The 18,545-nt window shown below is 44.8% G+C and overlaps 1 long non-coding RNA gene across 1 annotated transcript in view; it reads left to right on the top strand.

Moving 5' to 3' along the window:
• Positions 1 to 2,484: 2,484 nt before the first annotated feature.
• The window catches only part of LOC147758174 (uncharacterized), a 40,336-nt gene continuing 24,275 nt past the window's right edge, over positions 2,485 to 18,545 (top strand). Inside the window, exon 1 of the long non-coding RNA XR_015318360.1 lies at positions 2,485 to 2,728. This is a non-coding gene — a long non-coding RNA (uncharacterized LOC147758174). The remainder of the gene's footprint in view (positions 2,729 to 18,545) is intronic.

The following is an 18,545-nucleotide window of genomic DNA, read 5'->3' as shown; positions in this document are numbered from 1 at the left end:
CAACGTAAATATGGATAAGTACACAAACTTCGACAGATGAGGCGCACGCGAAGAGAAATCCGGGTGCGCGCATTTGTGGGAACTAAATAATTCTGCATAATTCCCATTTTATTCTATGTAGAGCTAAATTTGCCAAAGAAGCTTTGCCTCGCACTCATTCGTATCTGGCCGGAAGTTTTCAGTGTTCTGTAGAAATGTAAATGGAGGAATTAGATGAGAATCAATAACGTAGTTTGCGTCTCACAGGAGTACGACAGTGGAAGGTAGCCTGCGGATATAAGAATATTATTCCTTTTTTAACCCCTATCATGTAGTACGTATCGTTGGCAAGGGGTCAGTGACACCTGGTGGCTTTTTTCTGCCAAGAGTTTAGCCATCCCAGCCACCGTGCCGATAGGTGTAGCAATAGTGGTCCTTCGAAGTCACGCCTTACATAATGTATTGGGTATAAAGCGCACGTCCATTTTTGCGCCTAGCAACAGGTTGGCCGGAGTACAGTTTTACCTTATAACTGCGGCAATATTGAGGGAAGATAACTGTGACGCCAGCAAAGGTTTTATTCTAACCAGCCCTCAGACACTAAGAAAATATTGCAGCTTTTGGCCCTTGAAACTCCAAAGACGGCGCTATAGGAGTCATAGGCTGGGTTCATGGTCTCGCAACCACTTGCCAAGCCGATGCTCGGTTATATACAACAGGCGGCTCTAAACGGCGGAATGAATGTTATAGCTGTAACCTTCAATAGTTTTTTTGTTGGAAAAATGCGAAGCTGATTTAATAAAAAAAAAAAAAAAGGTTCGTCGACATTTTACGTTGTAGTTTTCCCCACGCGCGCATGGAAATCGAATTTGAAACACAAGCAAGCTATTGGGGCAAAATATGGCAATCTGTCTCGTTACTTAGGGACCTCTATTTTTCGAAAGCTATAGGTTTCGAGGTAGTGCTTCAAGTTTTATTTTGTTTAATAAAATACTTCATGATCTACGATGTGTTGTGTCTGTTAAAAGTAGATCAAAGATAAATTAACAACTACGTTCCGTAGTTGCCCATGGCAATATGAGAGGGACTGCCACGTCATATGTTTCCTATATCGTTAGCAATTAAAGATTATTTTAAACAGAAGATCTTATCCCCTCCAAAATAGCGTCAATACAAACCTCTATCGGCGCGTATTGCTAACGTATATATATATATATATATTGTATATATATATATATATAGGCTTCAGTCAGTATCTTTAATCGGTTCGCTTTCTTCGAGTAGGACGCACATATTTAGCTTATCATGAAACGTATAATCGACACGACAAAGGATTATGATACAACTCGCCTTCTAAACTTTAGGTGCTTCGAACATAGATTTTTTTTTCCATAGAAGTGTGATTGTTTACGAAGCGAACGACCACTGTGCCGCGCTGATAGGCTGCCAATCTCTCGTCACCATTATTTCACTTGTTTTTTTTTCTAAACAGGCACCAAACGATGCTTTGCGTAGCCGGCAGAATTCTATTTTACGACTGGTCCTGGCCGGACCAAGAACGTTAGAGTCAGCAGATGACGAGCGGGAGCTTGGTGGTCATCAGCAGCCATAGAACAAGTAACCATGACCATCCGGTACGGTGCTGATAATGTCATCCGTGGCTCTTGTTTGTGGCCTCGAGCTGAAATAGAAGTAATACTTTCTCATTCCTTTGCCCCCACAAGAACTGGTGTCACCATTTTGTATGTACGATTTTTAAACGCTCGCGTCTTTCCGATAGAACTAACGTTTTGTACCCAGCCCGGTTGTTCAATTCGAATCCAATTAGTTGTAACAAGTTTGTGGAACTCTCGCGACCGGAGACGCGGAACTGGATCTCAGAGGGAGGGAATCTTCGCACAGTTACAATTAGTGCGTATCTCTTCAAAGTGCGCGAAATAGGTTGCCCTCTATGACCGTATCCTCTTCAGCATCTTGGTCAGGCCATCTCGAATAAAACACGACAATAATAACGACTCACCTATCTTCCTAGTGCGGCCTGCTTTGAAAAGCCGCCACCTGAATCCTCTCTGAAGCCTTTCAACTTAATCCTTTGCTGTAGTCTCGCGCGCGCAGGTAACAATCAGTAGTAACGACACAACATATCACAGTAATCGGCAGATTAGTCACCCACGCCCTTATAACCGTCCCCAGAGCCTTCTCTTTTTTTCGTCGTCGTCACATCAGTGGCAGCTCTAGTTTGCGACAACGGCAACACAAAGTGTCAGCTAGTTAGGTCAGTAGCGAGTTTATGGTGATAGGCGATTGCGCCATAGGCGGTAGCTGCTGTATAGGTGAGTGGCCTGGGCCTAGAAGAATGGAGGAAGGACGACGAGAGTTACTTCTACTATGCGTCAATGGCGAGGTGATCAGCGCATTGGCGCCTTCAGGTAGCCCAGTGACTACTGGCGGGCGACAACAGGCCGAGGTCGGTTTTTGCTGCTGGCTTTTCTAGTGTGGCTCGGTCAGCTGAGAACGCGGTCGATTTTCTGCGAAGCGTCAACTAACGATATCGTTTATGATACACATGAGAAGGGGTACGCGGTCGGTGACGAGACTACCTTAAGGACGAGTGCCGGCACCTTAACACTAGCCCCATATAAGTGATTATATGGATGCACAGTATCGACGACACCATACACGCTCAAGGACAGAATCTCGGCTGCTGTTGCTCTATCTACTTGGAAAGCCGTCAGAGTCAACAGATAGGGTATGTACAGCACTGGCTAAAATTTGGTGATTTTTTTCTATTGTCTCTAACTCGTGAACAGCCCGTACGTACAGTCGCCTTGGGGGGTGGGGGGGATACAACTGCTTTCTTTTAGCAAACTCTCTATTTTTGTGCCATTTCTATCGACCCAATCAATTGACGTCTGTTTAACTTCACACTATATTAAGTGACTTATCATAAGGTTTAGAATAGAAATGGCGCATGACACTGAAACACATTCCAAGCCCAGAAGGAACTAGGTGGATTGATCTCTGTGTGCCAAATAGCTAATAATAACGTATTTACGCAATATATTGTATAAAACAATATATAAACAATGGGCGTAACTACATGGAGCTGTAGTTTTTACTGCACCTGCTCCTCATTCGCTATCTATGACGCTTTGTATGTAGCAGCGCATATTGTAATCAACTAGAACTCTTCATGTGGAGTTGGTGACTGGGCAACAGGACGTGGCAGTTTCCCCGAAATCTGTGACACAGTACCCCACGAGTCAGGGAATCGAATACCGCGAGTCGTTCGTTGCTTTATGCGCGTCACAGTATCCACCATGTCAGCGATCGGCTGTTGGGTTTGCCATTTGTACAAGTAGCGACGACGTATTGGTTATAAGAGCGATTGAGTTTTATCCAAGTCAGCCTCTATTTGACGTGCCAAAACGATCGCACAGTACGTATCCAATATCAGGGAGCGGCAGGTTCACTATCACAAGGCGGTTGTCACGACTTTGGGGACCGGGGAACGGGGGGGGGGGGGGGGTATAGCTGTATGTTAATTCTATGCTCAGCTAATTAGCCAGTTAATTACAGTGGCATATAGATATTCGCCACTTTCATTGTTTTTGCTTGCATAAGTAGTGCGCAAAGTACCCCAAACATTCTAGTGATCTGTGCTCTGTTTCCGAAGACGGTCTGTAAATAGGCACGAATGAATGGCGTCGTGCATCACAACAGCGGATCGGCCATTATTACCTGCATTATTTCGTTGATATGTAGATGACGAGGTTGCAAGGATTACAAATCGTATAAAGCAGTTAGGGGGCACAGGGCCTGAATTGCCTTTTCCTTCTCGACCGAACGTTGCTTGTTTAGCTGACGTGATTTGATGAGAGCGACAGAAGTTCCAGTTTCTCGTTTGTTTTGCTTCTTCTATCGGCCTCCCAAGCTCTTTCCCGCGACCCCAAGGTAGCCGGACAGTCTTGTAATGCCAAGGCTCAAATGATCTGGAACCGTTGGTCATACAGATTTCATAAGAGTTTTTCATGCACTAAGTCTCTTCTTTATATGGAACCCTATGCATAAAGCTTTCGTAAGACCCCCAGAGCGCACATGGTGAGAGTGCGTAGTAGCGAAACCAGTTCCTTCTCTCGAGCCTTTACTTTCAATAATAATGCAAGTTGAAATGTCTTTGTGTAGTACTTCACACGCCATTATGCGATATATGTAACGGCTATTGTACACATGCAATTTCTCGAAACGGAAGATGGAGAACAGGAGAATTATGTGTATGGTATGAAGAACTATCAGGGTTCTAACAATGTTATAGCGCACGTACATACACATACACATATGTGCGAGTGGCAACAACGTGGGTTTGCCCATTTTATAAGTCTGTGCGTGTTTGTGTCTCCGTTTAATAACCAGGTAATTGCAACTGAGACTCCTATTGTCTAGCGAGATTTAAGTAATAACAGATAGGAAAGGCAGGATGTTCACTCTTCTTAATATTACATCATTACGTGCAATTAATTCAAATAAATTCAAAAAGTGTACACCGATGTTATATGTTTAGTCGTGTTTTTCTATGGTTGCTATTTTTTATTATAAATTCTAACAAATAGGACATAATTTAGCAATTATAACAAACATAAATTGCCCATTTCTTTCTGTTGCTGTTTTTTTCGACAGCGTTTTGTTATTATCACATTTTTGGGCAGGGTTATTATTCATTGTGCTTTTTTCCATAGCATTTCCCTCTTCTCAGGAACATTTTACTTAATCTTTATTATACCAGTTGGAAAGGCCGCATTTCTAAAAAATGCTATTTTTGCAGTATCGTATTTATTGTGGCAAATATAAAAAATCACTTAAACGTCCATAAGTGCATGCGGACTTCTATTAGGGCCCTTTCAAATGACTGACCCATAACGACAATATATATATCATTGAATTGAAAACATAACGTATTTGATCGATATAATCGAGCCGATCGCCTTGTTGCTGTTGTCGACTCAATTTGAGTTAAGTCAAGTTATCTGGGTTATGAAAGCAATTAAAATCAACCATGGACGTCCTTTGACTATTTTTTTCATTTTAGTTCTGACCAACAGCAAGTACCTATCATAATTGTCAGCAGAGTGGTACATTAAGCGTCATCATGCACTTTCTCCACAGTGCTTTATATCATCTTCGGATTACCTTGCAATGTTCTATAGAAACTCACGTCTCTAAGTTACACGGCATCTCATCCCTGTAAGTTGAATTCGAGACGAACTAGAGTGAAGCCCAGACCCGGCACCAAGCATGGGGCAACTAGCGTTAGAGTGGAGTTGAACTGAATCCGGCTGAATTTGATTGGGTTGAGTAGAATAGAATGGTGTGGGACAGGGAATAGGTGTTTTTTTTCGAAAAGATTCCCCTTGATCTTTGCCTCCGTTCTTTTCGCTGAAGGTCCACGTCATTCTGTTCTCATTGTTGCCGGATGGATGAACGGGTGTTATTGTGATGGGCTCCTTTGGCTGCTGATTCTGTCTGCCTCGTTGTCAACGTCGTTAAATTCGTTGTCGCTGGTTCATTTTGTCGCTAGGGCCAAAATGGTGGCGATGTAGTGTCCTTTGAAGCCGCCGCCGGGGCAAGCCATTGCCGGCGTTCTCCTTAAAGCCGTTCTCAGCGACTGGAGGGGCACTAGCAGCGGCGACAGCAGTCGTAGACGCGCATCAGTAGTGTTCAGCCTTGAAGGAGAAACTAGGCTTTTGCATGGCCAGCCAGTCACTATGCCCCTGTGTACCGCCAAACCCACAGTTACACATCGACAACGCGGCTTCCCCTCTATTAGTTCGTGAACGAGAAGGCTACTCCAAGCCAACCAAATGAGAGCACCCGGAGCAAGCAACGAAAAGGCAATGACGAACGAGTCCCCGACGGACGGAGGAAGTTTTCGTCCCATTGTGGTTAACCCCTAGTCGTCGCTACCGCTGCTCCAGCCAGCGTGGATACAGAAAGAGGGCACCAGGCGCTCAGGGGGCGCCCATAAAGAAGAGTCCAGCCGAAGAAAGGGCAGAAGACGAAGGATCGAGCAGAATGTCGCGCTCGCGCGTCGTCGGATTTTTCTCATCTCTTGCACGTGTTTCGGTAACGCTTCTCCATCGCTCTGGTCTCTGGAATTGTGGTGAAGAAATGATGCGCGAAACATTATTACATTAGCCAGACAAGCAGCAAGCACACGAGTTGGTTGGACGCTGGCGTTGAGGACGGCTAGATTTAGCTGGGATGGAGCGGGAAGGTTCGTGGTGATAGAAGAGATATTCGTAAACGCGTCTTCGCGTAAGTCACTGGCTGCGTTCTCTGTCATGTCTCCATGTCTTCCACCCTATACTACAGAGAAGAAGCTATATTCTAATGTAGTAGACGACGCATTAGATCATGCTACCACTATGTCTGCGATATGTATTCGACCTCGCCAAGAATTGCGAATATGACTACTGTGGAATGGCTACATCGTACAAGGGTGCCACGATACGATGCCAGCGAAGTCTCTACTGAATGCTCCAGGCATGGCGAACGGGACTTGAGGCGGAAGGCGCCTCATCGTTCCGTGGCAATAGCAGAACACAAAAGCAGAATAACGTCAAGCCGTAAGGAGCAGCAAGTTTTACGAAGGCGGAGACCCGGAGCACCTCGCAGCAGGGCAGAATCTCCAAAGCAATTGCGTGCGGTAAATGGGCCTTTTCGCTGCGTGCAAGCTTGTAAAGTTCGGATCGAGAAAGACGCGGCAGCTGCTGATATGACCACGACGTGATGGCGGCGTTTCTAATGACAACCAAAGCTTTGTACGTTAGGCGGCGGAGGAAAAAACTACGTCTAGAAACAAAGTGGAAACTAAAGTGTCTTTAGAAAATAAGATCCGATCACTAGCTTAGCGTAATGGAAACTAGTTTAGGTGGATGGCTCCGATTGTTTTTGCAGAAACAATCAAAAATCAACTGAAGGCGGAATAAGCACTTCTTAAGACAGGCAATAAAATTATAAGTGCTTCGATATTGTTTGTACAACACTCGGCTCATTGAGAGACTGAGAACTCTTTCGCCAAAAGATTTTTTGATCTTCATTGAAGTCAATGGAAACATTTTGTAAGCTCATGAGCGTTAAGTTGGTTGGAGACCTTGTATATCGTAATATACAGTTATTAAAAAAAGTAAATCAGTGGGGTACAAGCAAGAGGTGTTAGGCTGAAAAAGCGTTCATCATTATTACGACCACAGATTTCCTCTTATTTTTTTTATCCATTGGCTTATAGTACTGGTTAAAGTTCGAGCTGAAAATCGTTTATTTTTATAGTATTTAGCATTACTTATATTCATATGTGTTTCGCATGATGTCCTCATTATTAATTTCAACCAAACTCAAAGGTTCTTATACAACACTCCTCTAATTATATTAACATAAGGTAGATTTATGGCCATATCCAAGATGGATGCCATCCCATTGTCGCTAATTTGCTACCATCAATTCATAATAACATCAAGTATTAAGACGGTCATGTTCATTACGATGTCAAAGGTTGGACAAATGCGCGCCAACAAAAGGACAAGCCAATCTCGGTTGTTTCTCTATCGACTAGGATCAGACTTGTCGACCTAACACTATAACAATTCCCACGATACGGACCCCTTGTCCCCTTCACACCGTGGGGTTAGCAGTTGTGTAGAGGGAAAAATCTCAGTTGCGGCCACGACACTACCTAGGGAGCTCCTGGTAACATCGTAAGTCAGCCCAGCTTTCTCTCTGGCCTGAGTTCGTTGACACGCGTGGTCCGCGCAATGGTGAAAGGCATTATCTGTTATTTCTAATTTGTTTAAAGACTCTATCTTCGACTAGGCCGGAGGTAAAACACGGTGCGATGAGTAATCGCGATAATCACGCTTGGCTTCATTTGTGTATTGTACAAATTTTGAGATCGGCTGCAAGGTGATTCCCAAATGACACTGATGAACATGGTTTCGCTGAAAAGAGACACAAAAAGAAAGTACCTAACGGGGATGATTACCATTGGCAGATAAAGAGAATGTTTAAATGCAAAAAGCGAGCATAATATTAAGACAATGAATGGACAGGCCTTTGTACCCGTGCAACTCCCAGCGCTCCGCTTGCCTAGCATGTAGAAACAGAAAACTACTGGCCTGGCAGTAGGCCGTAGGCAGTCGCAACTGAGAAAGTTAGTATCGGAGTCTGACACTGTTACAGGATAAAGAGATAGAGGAAAAATAATGAGTGCGGCAGCAGAATGAAGCACTGCGGGGTCACCACCATTTTAATGGTTACAACGAGTGCGGTATTGTGACGCCAACTTTAGTCGTAGACGCTGGTCGCTTTTCGACGAAGGTAGTCAGTTGAACCGATATCCGCAATAGCTAGTTTAACATGACCCAGCGAGCAATGAAGAATGACGCTATATGTCGGTAATACAGTGCGATTTAAAAGAGAAGGTAGTTAAGGATTTTGCCGAGACAACTGCCTGAATTATGGAACCGATTCTATCGTCGTGGACGGCCTTTACAGAGTGCCTGGTCAAATAGGTCCTGCTTCAAGTTGGGAGCAAGACAGGGCGCGAAAAATACTAGGTATATTTCACTGAGTTTATTGGCGTAGAACGTGGAACGTCAAAACCGCGTAAAGAACAAAAGTAGACACGTAGAAAATAAACAAGGAAAGAGTGCATAACACATTCACGAGTCCACTAACTTATTCAAGTTTAATGTGTCGCAAATTTTAGTTGCTATCCTCGAGGACGAGGGCAACGACGGCGCAACCCAGTTTACTCAACTACCCTGTGTATTACAAGAAGCGATTGGTCCACCCGCAGGCTGTCAGCCGCCGTCGCTAGCTTAATAGTTACCCTTTCTCTGCATGTGTCCGTATGTCACAGTCTTGTATGTAAACTCAGAGTCGAAGGAAAGGTGTTTGCGGGGATAACTTCTTCCTGGGCCATGCTTTGCCCTTCGATATCGGCGATAGAAGTTACCTTTGCTTTCTTATGTATTTTTGCCTGCCCCTTTTGTTTCCTCTTCGCTTTATGGGATTTCCACGGTAGCCAGCGACTGGCTGCTTGATATATGATGGCATTCGCACATACACGCGGGGTTACGTTCCTACAAAAGGCATTGTGATTGTAACTTGTCAGCGTCGCTGTGTAGAAGGTGAAAAGATCCGCCGGATGGATTGGATCGAGCCGTAGTGAAATTCAGCGATATAACGGGTCTGATCTCTGATTCATTGTACAGTAGTCTCGTTAGTAAACTTGATAAAGATACAAATAAACACAGCCAGCTTCATTTTCAACAGAGCCCCATCCAAAGCACCCATTGAAGGGGACGAGCTACACTGCCATTGTTCACTGTTTCAGCCCATTCCTACCCTCTTTCTGGACTTTTATTGGATTCCGATTAGTGAGTGAATGACTATATGCTCGGCCCATGCAGATGGAAAAACCGTCACCAGGCTAACCAGAGTGTATCGCCGTATCTTGATCCGATACGAAGCGATCAGCCCAGTGCATGCAGAATAATTGGCGTGCCGCCTTACTTCAGTGCGCCCACAAAGTTGTTAGCGCATAGCTACAGTACATAGAGTGTGCCTGCACCGGCAACGATTCTAAAAGTTGAGTTCCTGCTGCTGCTGCTGCTGCTGCTGCTGCTGCTGCTGCTGCTGCTGCTGCTGCTGCTGCTGCTGCTGCTGCTGCTGCTGCTGCTGCTGCTGCTGCTGCTGCTGCTGCTGCTGCTGCTGCTATCGAAGTGACGCTGGCTAAAGGCTTGAAAGGGCTTCAGAGCTTTAGGCAAAGCATCGCAAGAAAGAGAGATGGAGAGAGACGCGGTCAAAGCCACGGTCATACTTTCTAGTGCCTTCGCTTGCGTTAGGCGGAGATAGCTGTGATGCTTTTCCCTTTACGTTACATAACAAGAATGAACTACAAGGTTTCGTAGAACGTCGGGTAGCAACGCGCGCAGCGCTTGGGAAACTTCAGAACTAATTGCCTCTGAGAACGAACACGACGAAAAAACAAGCGCGCATTGAAAAAGCTGTAAAAAACCACCCCCTGAAGAGGTAGGCATAGCCACAGGAAGAAAATCGGGGGATGGAGGGCAAAGAGCGACGAGGTACAGCTAAGCGAGCGTTTATGTGTGAAAGCGTTGTCCGAAAAGGAAGGGTCGGCAACGGGAGAAAATGTGGCGTCCACAAATTTTTGTCTTTTATTTTTCCCGTACTCGAACAGTAACGGCCTCTGTAGCACCAGTGGGCACCCGTAGGATCAGGCGTTTGATCAGCGTCTCATCCACGGATAGGAACCTGTATACCAGTGGACTATTGCTGTGTAGTGAGGAATCAGCGTTTCCCGACAACGACAGTGTAAAAAGATAGAGGAATTAAATGAAAGAGCAAAAAAGAGACTGATACGCGCGGAATTGGGACAGTCGTAAGCCGCGCGGCCTCCACACCAGGTGAGAAAGACTACATGTGGTTGGGTAAAAATCTGATGCCGCTAGGGGCAAAAGTCAAAACGGGATTTGATTGTGGTGACTAGATCGTATCAGGTCACCAGGCAGCACAAATCAGTTATGCGATTGTTAAAACGAGAGACCAATGATCGCGAGACCCAAAGCGACGCGTTATGTGATGCCAGTGATAATGCCAAAAGAAACACCATTGAAGATCGGCTACGCCAGGTCCAACGTCAATCCCCCAACGGGAATTGCGCCCGCTGGGAGCTCCACTCCGTCTTCCATTGGATTCCCATAAAAGCCGTCTCAGCGGTAGTAAGACAACAAATGTAGGATTGAAAGAATTACTCGGAACTGTGGGACAGTTACAAAAGCAAGCGATTACAGTTGCGCGTACGGTGATGATCAATATCGACAAAATGACGCTACAAATAAAATTTTGATAATATAACCTATATCTTTGTGCCAGCTGAATGTCGATCGATGCTGTTACAAAATAATGGCGAAAATAGGACTCAGGAAACAGCTGGCAGTGGTTACCGTACAGTGGAACTAGATTACGACACACATGTTTCTGCTTGACCTCAACAAAAGAACAAAAGAAGCCTTGGGAAATTGTACAATAAGAAACAATGCATAATACATCCCTCGCGTCCTTTCAGAGTCAGCGGTAAATGGGCCGCGAGCGACTGGAGACAACAAACGCTGGTTGGATTGGCTTGAGCTTCATCACTGAATTCTTCAGCTTCATACTGTTAGCGGCACGAGCTCGCCAAACGTTGAGCGTGAAGTTTAAACTTTAGAAGCGAAAGTTTAATATTTTTTGCGCTATATATAGATATATATTCATCTAATGCATACGATTTTCCCAAGCATTCAATAATAATAATGAATCTCGAAGAATTTCAGATGTCTTCATGTATTATTATTGCTATCATATCACAACATAGGAAATCAGTCCACTATTGCCGTATATTCACGTAGCTCAAACGTCAGGTCTGTCTTACGTGTGATTTCCATCAGCTGCGCAATATTTTTTGCTTGGAAAATGCCCTGAGCAGAGTAACTACGTACAGGTGCATGTGGTCACAGAACGAAATCTATCAACGGTCACGATACCCTGTCTTAAATATTATATATACTGTCGAGTGAGTTAATTTATTTAATGTCTTATGAAACTAAGCTAGAATTAAGGCTAAGCCTCGGACGCAGGACTCGGACGTCTGGTATCATTAGGTAAACGTATCTAGGAAACCTGTATAGAGTGCATAACGTATTAGCAGCTAAACGCTGCTAATATGTCCTGCCGGATCATGTAAAATCTCTTAAAATATTGCAAAAAATTATAAATAATGGTGACGATTTTTTCCATCAAGTCCGCATATAGGGTCCTAGCTAATAAAAAAAAAATTGCCAATCTAGATGTACGTTCATTTCGTATTAGTGCCAGCAAAGATAAATAACTCTTATCTTAAATCAATTTAAAAGAATAATTACACTTTGACTAAACTTTATTTTTAAATTTGTTCATAGAAATTTATTGTAGAATTTCTCTACGACTAAGTATCTGCGACACTAATTGCGATATTATACGGGAAACGTTTTTAACATCTTGCTGTTTTGTATCCCATACAATCATCTACTAACCACTCTTTTAAAGTGTTAATTTAAAAAAGTGGTCGATAGGCTATTTGCCATTAAAATAGGCATTGCCCGAAATAGCTAACTTCTCTTAACACTGCCCAGCTTCTTCGATCCTGTAGTATTATTCATTCATACAAGTCATCACGAATAGCCCAGGGTATTAGTCTTATTACGGACCGATTCAAAACTCTAACGAAGAAGAAACAAGCTTCCGAACGCTTCTGTACTGTGTTTTGCCATTCCCCTCAATATTTCGCTACCGTCCCATCCATGCTCAGTTTCTTCTCTCACTTTTGCCCTCCACTCCAAAATTCTGCAACGTTTACGCCTCCATCGTTTTTGACAGAGGGGCGCCATTGTTCAAAAAGCGGTGGCTTTTCATTACATATTATGGTAATGATATTCATACCCTATCTGTTTCTCCGTGTGGATTGTCTTTTGCGAATGCTCGTGATTTCCGATTGGAGGTTTCTGTTTGGTTCACATGAGGCAGTTGACTTCGACACTCGTTGATCCTGGACGTAGAGGCGTGTCGATGCTCCCAAAATTTGCCTTCCACCTTTTCGCCGTCCAAGCTCTTATGCGGCCAGCGTATTTATCCGCACAAATTGACAATTCGTTCTCTTTTCCCCCATTTACTTACAGCTCCGCCTCCATCCGCGAAGATCTCCTTGAAGTCTGCAATTTATGCCCTATGCATTGGCCTATCCAATTCATTCAAAGTTCCCGCAGCGGTTTCTGGGAAGCAACTAAAGAAGTGGTTTGCCAGCGAACGCCTGGTCTGTGAAACACAACCAGAATTTGGGTTTTCCTCAGCATCACCCTATCAACCAACTCTGTAGCGCAGAGTATGGCCACGGATTTTTTGCCCCATGAAATAGTTTTCGTTCGGTCAGCCCTCTTCCTCGGTACTTAAAGCATCTCCGGAGTGGGTGAGTGTCGAAAGTGGAATAGAATCGACGAGTCCAACGATCGAAAGAAAAAATGTTAAATTACTGTCATTCTTGGCGGCTTGGTGTCCTCGTAAACTCGAGCCTGATGAAGGACAGGATAGAAAGGAGATAAGCAACCGCAGATAAAACGCCAGCGGTGGTGTCAAGTTTGAAGCTGGTGAATTTTACTGGACCATTTTGTAGGGGAATCTGTAGGGACGAGAGGTAGGGTAATGTCATCGGCGGCCTGGGCAAATGCCTTTCCATCGTCCTCGACTTTCATTGTTTAGCGATGGCGAATGGCTAGGATGTTCATGGAAGCCCTCGCCCCAGCACTAAGAAGCATTGTGCAGAAGACGGCATTGGTATGACGTCGTCAGTAAAGGCCGCGAACGTTTTAACTCCAATCCAGTTGACGATTCAGATTTAAATCGGCCACTCCGATAGCACCCTTTCGTTTTGTGGCAGATCAGCGCTACCCAACGGAGGCGAAGGCGGCGGCGGCAGCAGCATCAGCAGGCCCACTACTTTTTAAGCCCGTTGTGTTTTCATCGCTATCGTTCATATATGTATATATATATAAAGAAAGAAAGAAGGTGAGATGATGTGGTCTTTTCCTTAGAGTTTCTCGTCGACGTCGGTCGTCGTCGTCGTCGTCGTCGTGCGCATTTCACAACCCCCGCCGTCATCAGGCCGCTCAACACAGACATTGCTGCCACCGCTGACTGACTCTATCCCCTCAAGAGTGATGAGAAGGAACCGCGAACGGGGAAAAAAGGGAGACAGAAAGAAAGCAGTTTCTGCGCATTTAGCGAATCATTCAAAATGGCCGACACGGGGCCAAAGGGCGACGACGTGCCCAAGCAAAATCAGAAAGACATGCTCGAGTCGAATGGACAGGCCTGTGTGCGCAAAAAACCAATGGAAACCGATGATCTTTACATGCTGTACATAGAGGGATGAGGTAGGTCAGTAAAACGGAAAGATGAAAAGCGGAGAGGGCGATCTCGGTTTCCCCGCCAGTTCTGGTAATGCTGGTGCATGTTGGGCATTGTATTCACAACGTCCGTGTCGTTTGTGACTGAACTCGACTTGGGAGCGTGCTAAGTACGGCTATCTAACGTGAATGCGTATCTGATGCTTGTGGGAGCCTATCCTAGGTACAGGTTCCTTTCTGATCCGATCAGTGAGTCGCTGTCGCTGTATTCTAGGGTTGCATCTCGGTCCCTTCTTTCTTTCTGTTCCTCGTTCGATGGACACGCGATCGAATTACGCTTTTTCGAACCTTCGTCATCGCCGGCGTTTCAGACGCACCAGCAGTAGCAAGAAAGTAAAGCCGCGACTTTGATCGGCCAGCGCTTGTCCACGCGCTCCCTTTCTCCTTTGGTCCTTTTTACCGAGTCTTTAATCAGTTAAATCGGGCGATATGTGGATAAGTGGATGGCCTTTCAGCTTTCAAACATCTTCGTACAACGAGGACAAAATGGGGCTATGGGAATGGTACTAGTCGATTAGAATTTGTAGTCTCGCTAATGAATAAACCCTCAGACGGCGGTGCGCGATTCGCTGAACAGAGAAGCCTCGCTCACACGGGCCCGACAGCACGGACGGTCACTGGGGGCGAGGTACTTTGCCGCATCGAACAACCATCATCGCCTTATCTCGTCGGTGAACAGACAGTGCGTGGTAGTGTTAGCTATCGCGACGGTACTCAACGAGGAACATCATCGAGGTACTCTGTGACCAGTCAAACAATAACGTGCACTATCCGGAGGAACAAAAAAAGCGGACCGAACCAACCAGGACGCGATCAAACATGGCGGCTCATAAAAATTGTGACGGTGCGTCTGAAGCTTCTACGTCAAAGAACCCAATGAATAATTAGAAATACGTGGCAGACAATAGAAGCAAACGAGATATCAACATTACCTACCATGTAAGGCTCTTGATTCTGGTCAATATAAGAAGAAAGTCTACCCTAACTGTTGCGAGTTACGTCCGGCAGAATCGTTCAACACCAATTCAAACGACTGGCCTCCAGCACGAAACAATATACATCTTCGCGTGGCCTCGAACCTAGACTAATACAAATTTTGTAGGCGATCACATTGCCACTGCGCCGTCACGGGGACGACCTCTGTCGGGTTTTTCGGGACATAGGAAACTACAACAAATGACTCAAACGGCAACAGGCAGATGCACGCTTTGATGCTACAATTGCTTGAATTCTGTAGCTAGTCTGTACCTACGCACTTAATTCAGCAGTGTCAAGAAAGTGACGGCCGGTAGACGATAAGTTGGTCAATTCAGTTATGAGCCATGGATCTTTATACGAAGAAAAAGTCGATATATAAAAGGCTGCTTTACGATTAAGCTAAGATATCTGATAAACGAAGATAGATGAAGTATATAAATTTATCGCAAAAACAATATCATCAATATCAAGGCTATTTGGGGCTTCAACGCTTCATGTCTCCAAAACTCTTTTGCGAATTTTCCAACCCCAAAAAGCAGAATCGCATGTGAGGTTTCGCCTGAGTATCGTACATGTACAAACACAGTCTCGTAATTCTAAACTTCACCAGCCGATGACAGCTTTAATGGCAGCTGGTAGAGACACTAGAAACCGGCTGTTAAGTATCTGTTCTGTACTCTACCTGTTTTCACAAACATATGCTACACTTAGCACAATAGATTAAAAAAGAACGACCAGCAAGCCTAAAGAATATAGAATAGTTAGCTTCATATCAGTTTGAGGGTCAGCTGCTAACCCTACGCCATATGGCCACTGTTGTGGTAGGATCTTGCACCGCGTTGTCCATCGACAACTCCCCCGTCAGCGTAAAAAAGTCATCGGAGGGATGGCTCCCATCGTATTGGCTTACGGCTGGCGTCGATCGCTTCGGCGACTGAAGTCGACATTGGCTGCTCGACACTGTTACTGCTCTGAAATGCGCTGGCTTCACTAGAGCGTCATGTCTGACAACGGGCAGCGAGGCAGAGCAAAAGGATAAATATAGAAACGGTAACGAGGAAGGGTGTTGGCATCGATGAACGAACCAGCCGAGTGCACCCGACATATCGGTACTGCCGTTCCCTGGTAGTAATATAATAGTATGTATTCGATAGATTTCAGTTAAGACAATCAAAACTACTCAACTTTGAGTTATAGTCTATTAAGCGTAATTGTGTGGTCGTTATAGCTCGGTGGTTATATTTTGCCTGGTAATTTTTATAGGTGGGGGTACTCAAGTGAAGAATCAAGTGAACTCAGGTGAAGTCAATCTGCTTGTTAAAATTAAGAATAGATATCTTCACGTGTAAAACGCCCAGCCTTTCTCAGTACAATGCGACATACAGGGGCCAAACTGCTGTGTTTTCAGCGTCGAACAGCTATTTCAAATGGCCGTAGCAAATGAATCTATTTGTCTATTGAAGTTGGCTATGCAACTGCCTAATGTCTGGAAGCGTATCGAGTGTGAAGGGACTAAATATCGCAAAATAGATCGAAATACTTCTCAGCTTAAATCAAGCCCAAATCATCTAACGAGTCTACGCGTTCTGCCATAGGCGGATTCAATCCAGCCGGATAAGTTGCCTGCAGACTTTGGACAATTAGAGCCCCCAACGCGGATATAACCCCCTGACCACTCTGCGCTGAGCTCCAATACAACTACCACTATCATTACCATTGGTATGTTGTTGATCTTTGGCTTCCGCAACCTTCCCCAGCTGTTCTCCCATCGACTAGCCCTGGAACGCCCGGACGTCGTGGCGCGCCTCTGTGTTTTTCATGCACTGAACATCAACCCGCGATTCAGTAGCCTAATCCCTAGCGGAATGCAAAATACACATATGTGCATGTATATACATACGATAATATGGTGGTTGGCCAGCGCTCCCAGGTCACGGAATGGCACATCGAGCTAAGTTAGCTTTGGCTCTAATCCACTCGTGCGGTTTCGTTGCTACTGTTAAAAGGTAACAACGATTACAGTGGCACTCTGTCGCGAGTGGCAAGCATTATTGGGTAGCGGCCGCCCTCTTAAGTTAGGCGGGACCCGAAGCGGTCGTCCGTTTGCTCGTCGTTTGTCTGCATTGCTACTTCGATCCTATTCTGTTGGGAGCGCGGCTTCGCGCTAGCGTCTCGCGTCGTGCGGATCGTGAATTTCTGACAATTTAGCTATGGGCGGTAGCTCTATTAGTCTGTAGTAGTTTGTGGTCGCTGCTGCTGCTGCTACTACCGGATGGTTTGGTCGGGGCAACGTTGATTGAACCGTAGCTGAACGTTTCAACGGACGCGTGATAGGACCGCAGAACCACGCTCCCAATGGCTGTGATTAGGATCGCCGGAAGGACGTAGGGACAACTATTGACATCGGTGCTGTTCCTGTTGCTGGTATAAAAGCGCGGCGCATGATTTCCCCGGCTGAAAACGTCAACAATCAGAAAGGAAGAATCTGGGTGGATTTTCTTTATCTTCAATAGATTATTTGTTGGAGATGAATGGTGATGATAAAGCAAATACAGGGAATGCAGGAAGCAGTGGATTGGGCTTGACTGATATCAGTACAAATAAAGCAAAAGGTTCGATGAGCGTTACACACAACTGATGTCAGCAAACGGTGAGCATACCGTACAATTAAAATATTAGTAATGAGCCACCGGCCCGATGATACAACGATCGACGTGTCACGTATTGATGATCAGGGCCATCGCGTATGGGCCAGAATGGCGATATCGACTGTAGGCTGATTGAAATCATGTAATGAAGGATGAGAGTACGGTAAACAGACACACGTAACGATACCATCGTTCACAAATCAAAAGTTTGTTGCAGCCCTGTGTATTTCTCCTAGGAAAACTATCAAGCGGTAAATTATTACCAACAAAATTTACGAGCTAGATCGTTGCAGGCCTAAAGATTACTTGCTATTGTGGACAATAGGATTCATTAATTGATCGATTGAATCAAGTGGAACAATTGGAAACTCTGAGAAAAAAAAGTGCCAATCCATTTTTTCTAAGTTAAAATGTCACGATCCGGGTCCCACCTACTTGAGACTTAGTCTTTTTCTTACGATTCAGCCCTTGTCTTTTTCTTTTAGCCTTCTACAATAGAGTTAGTACAACGATCTTATTGAACCGTCGCCGCAAAAAAGTGTAACCTTCCATATTTATATTGATCGAAACCCGAAAAACTCGCAGTGAAATTGTGTATATATGGCTGAGCATATTTTTCAAATGGGTCCCGTTTCCTCTATTGCCCAGCATGAATGAATTTGTCTTCAAATCAGAAAACGGATATTGATAGCTATTAGTGAGCGATGGGCTGACCACTTCAGTGCGTCTATACAGGCGATCATATTGTTGTGTTTTTAAACAATACGAGTACGTGTACATGGTTTGGGTTAGGCTACCGGACGACCACTTATGATATTCCCTATCATAGCTGGAACTAAGCAGTCAAAAACGATTGGTAAAGATTCAATCGCCTATATATATA

The sequence above is a fragment of the Varroa destructor genome, unplaced genomic scaffold, assembly GCF_002443255.2.
Source record: "Varroa destructor unplaced genomic scaffold, Vdes_3.0 BEIS01000001.1, whole genome shotgun sequence".
Classification (NCBI taxonomy): domain Eukaryota; kingdom Metazoa; phylum Arthropoda; class Arachnida; order Mesostigmata; family Varroidae; genus Varroa; species Varroa destructor.
Note: the sequence above shows the minus strand (reverse complement) of the source record. Positions and strands in the feature narration are given on the sequence as shown.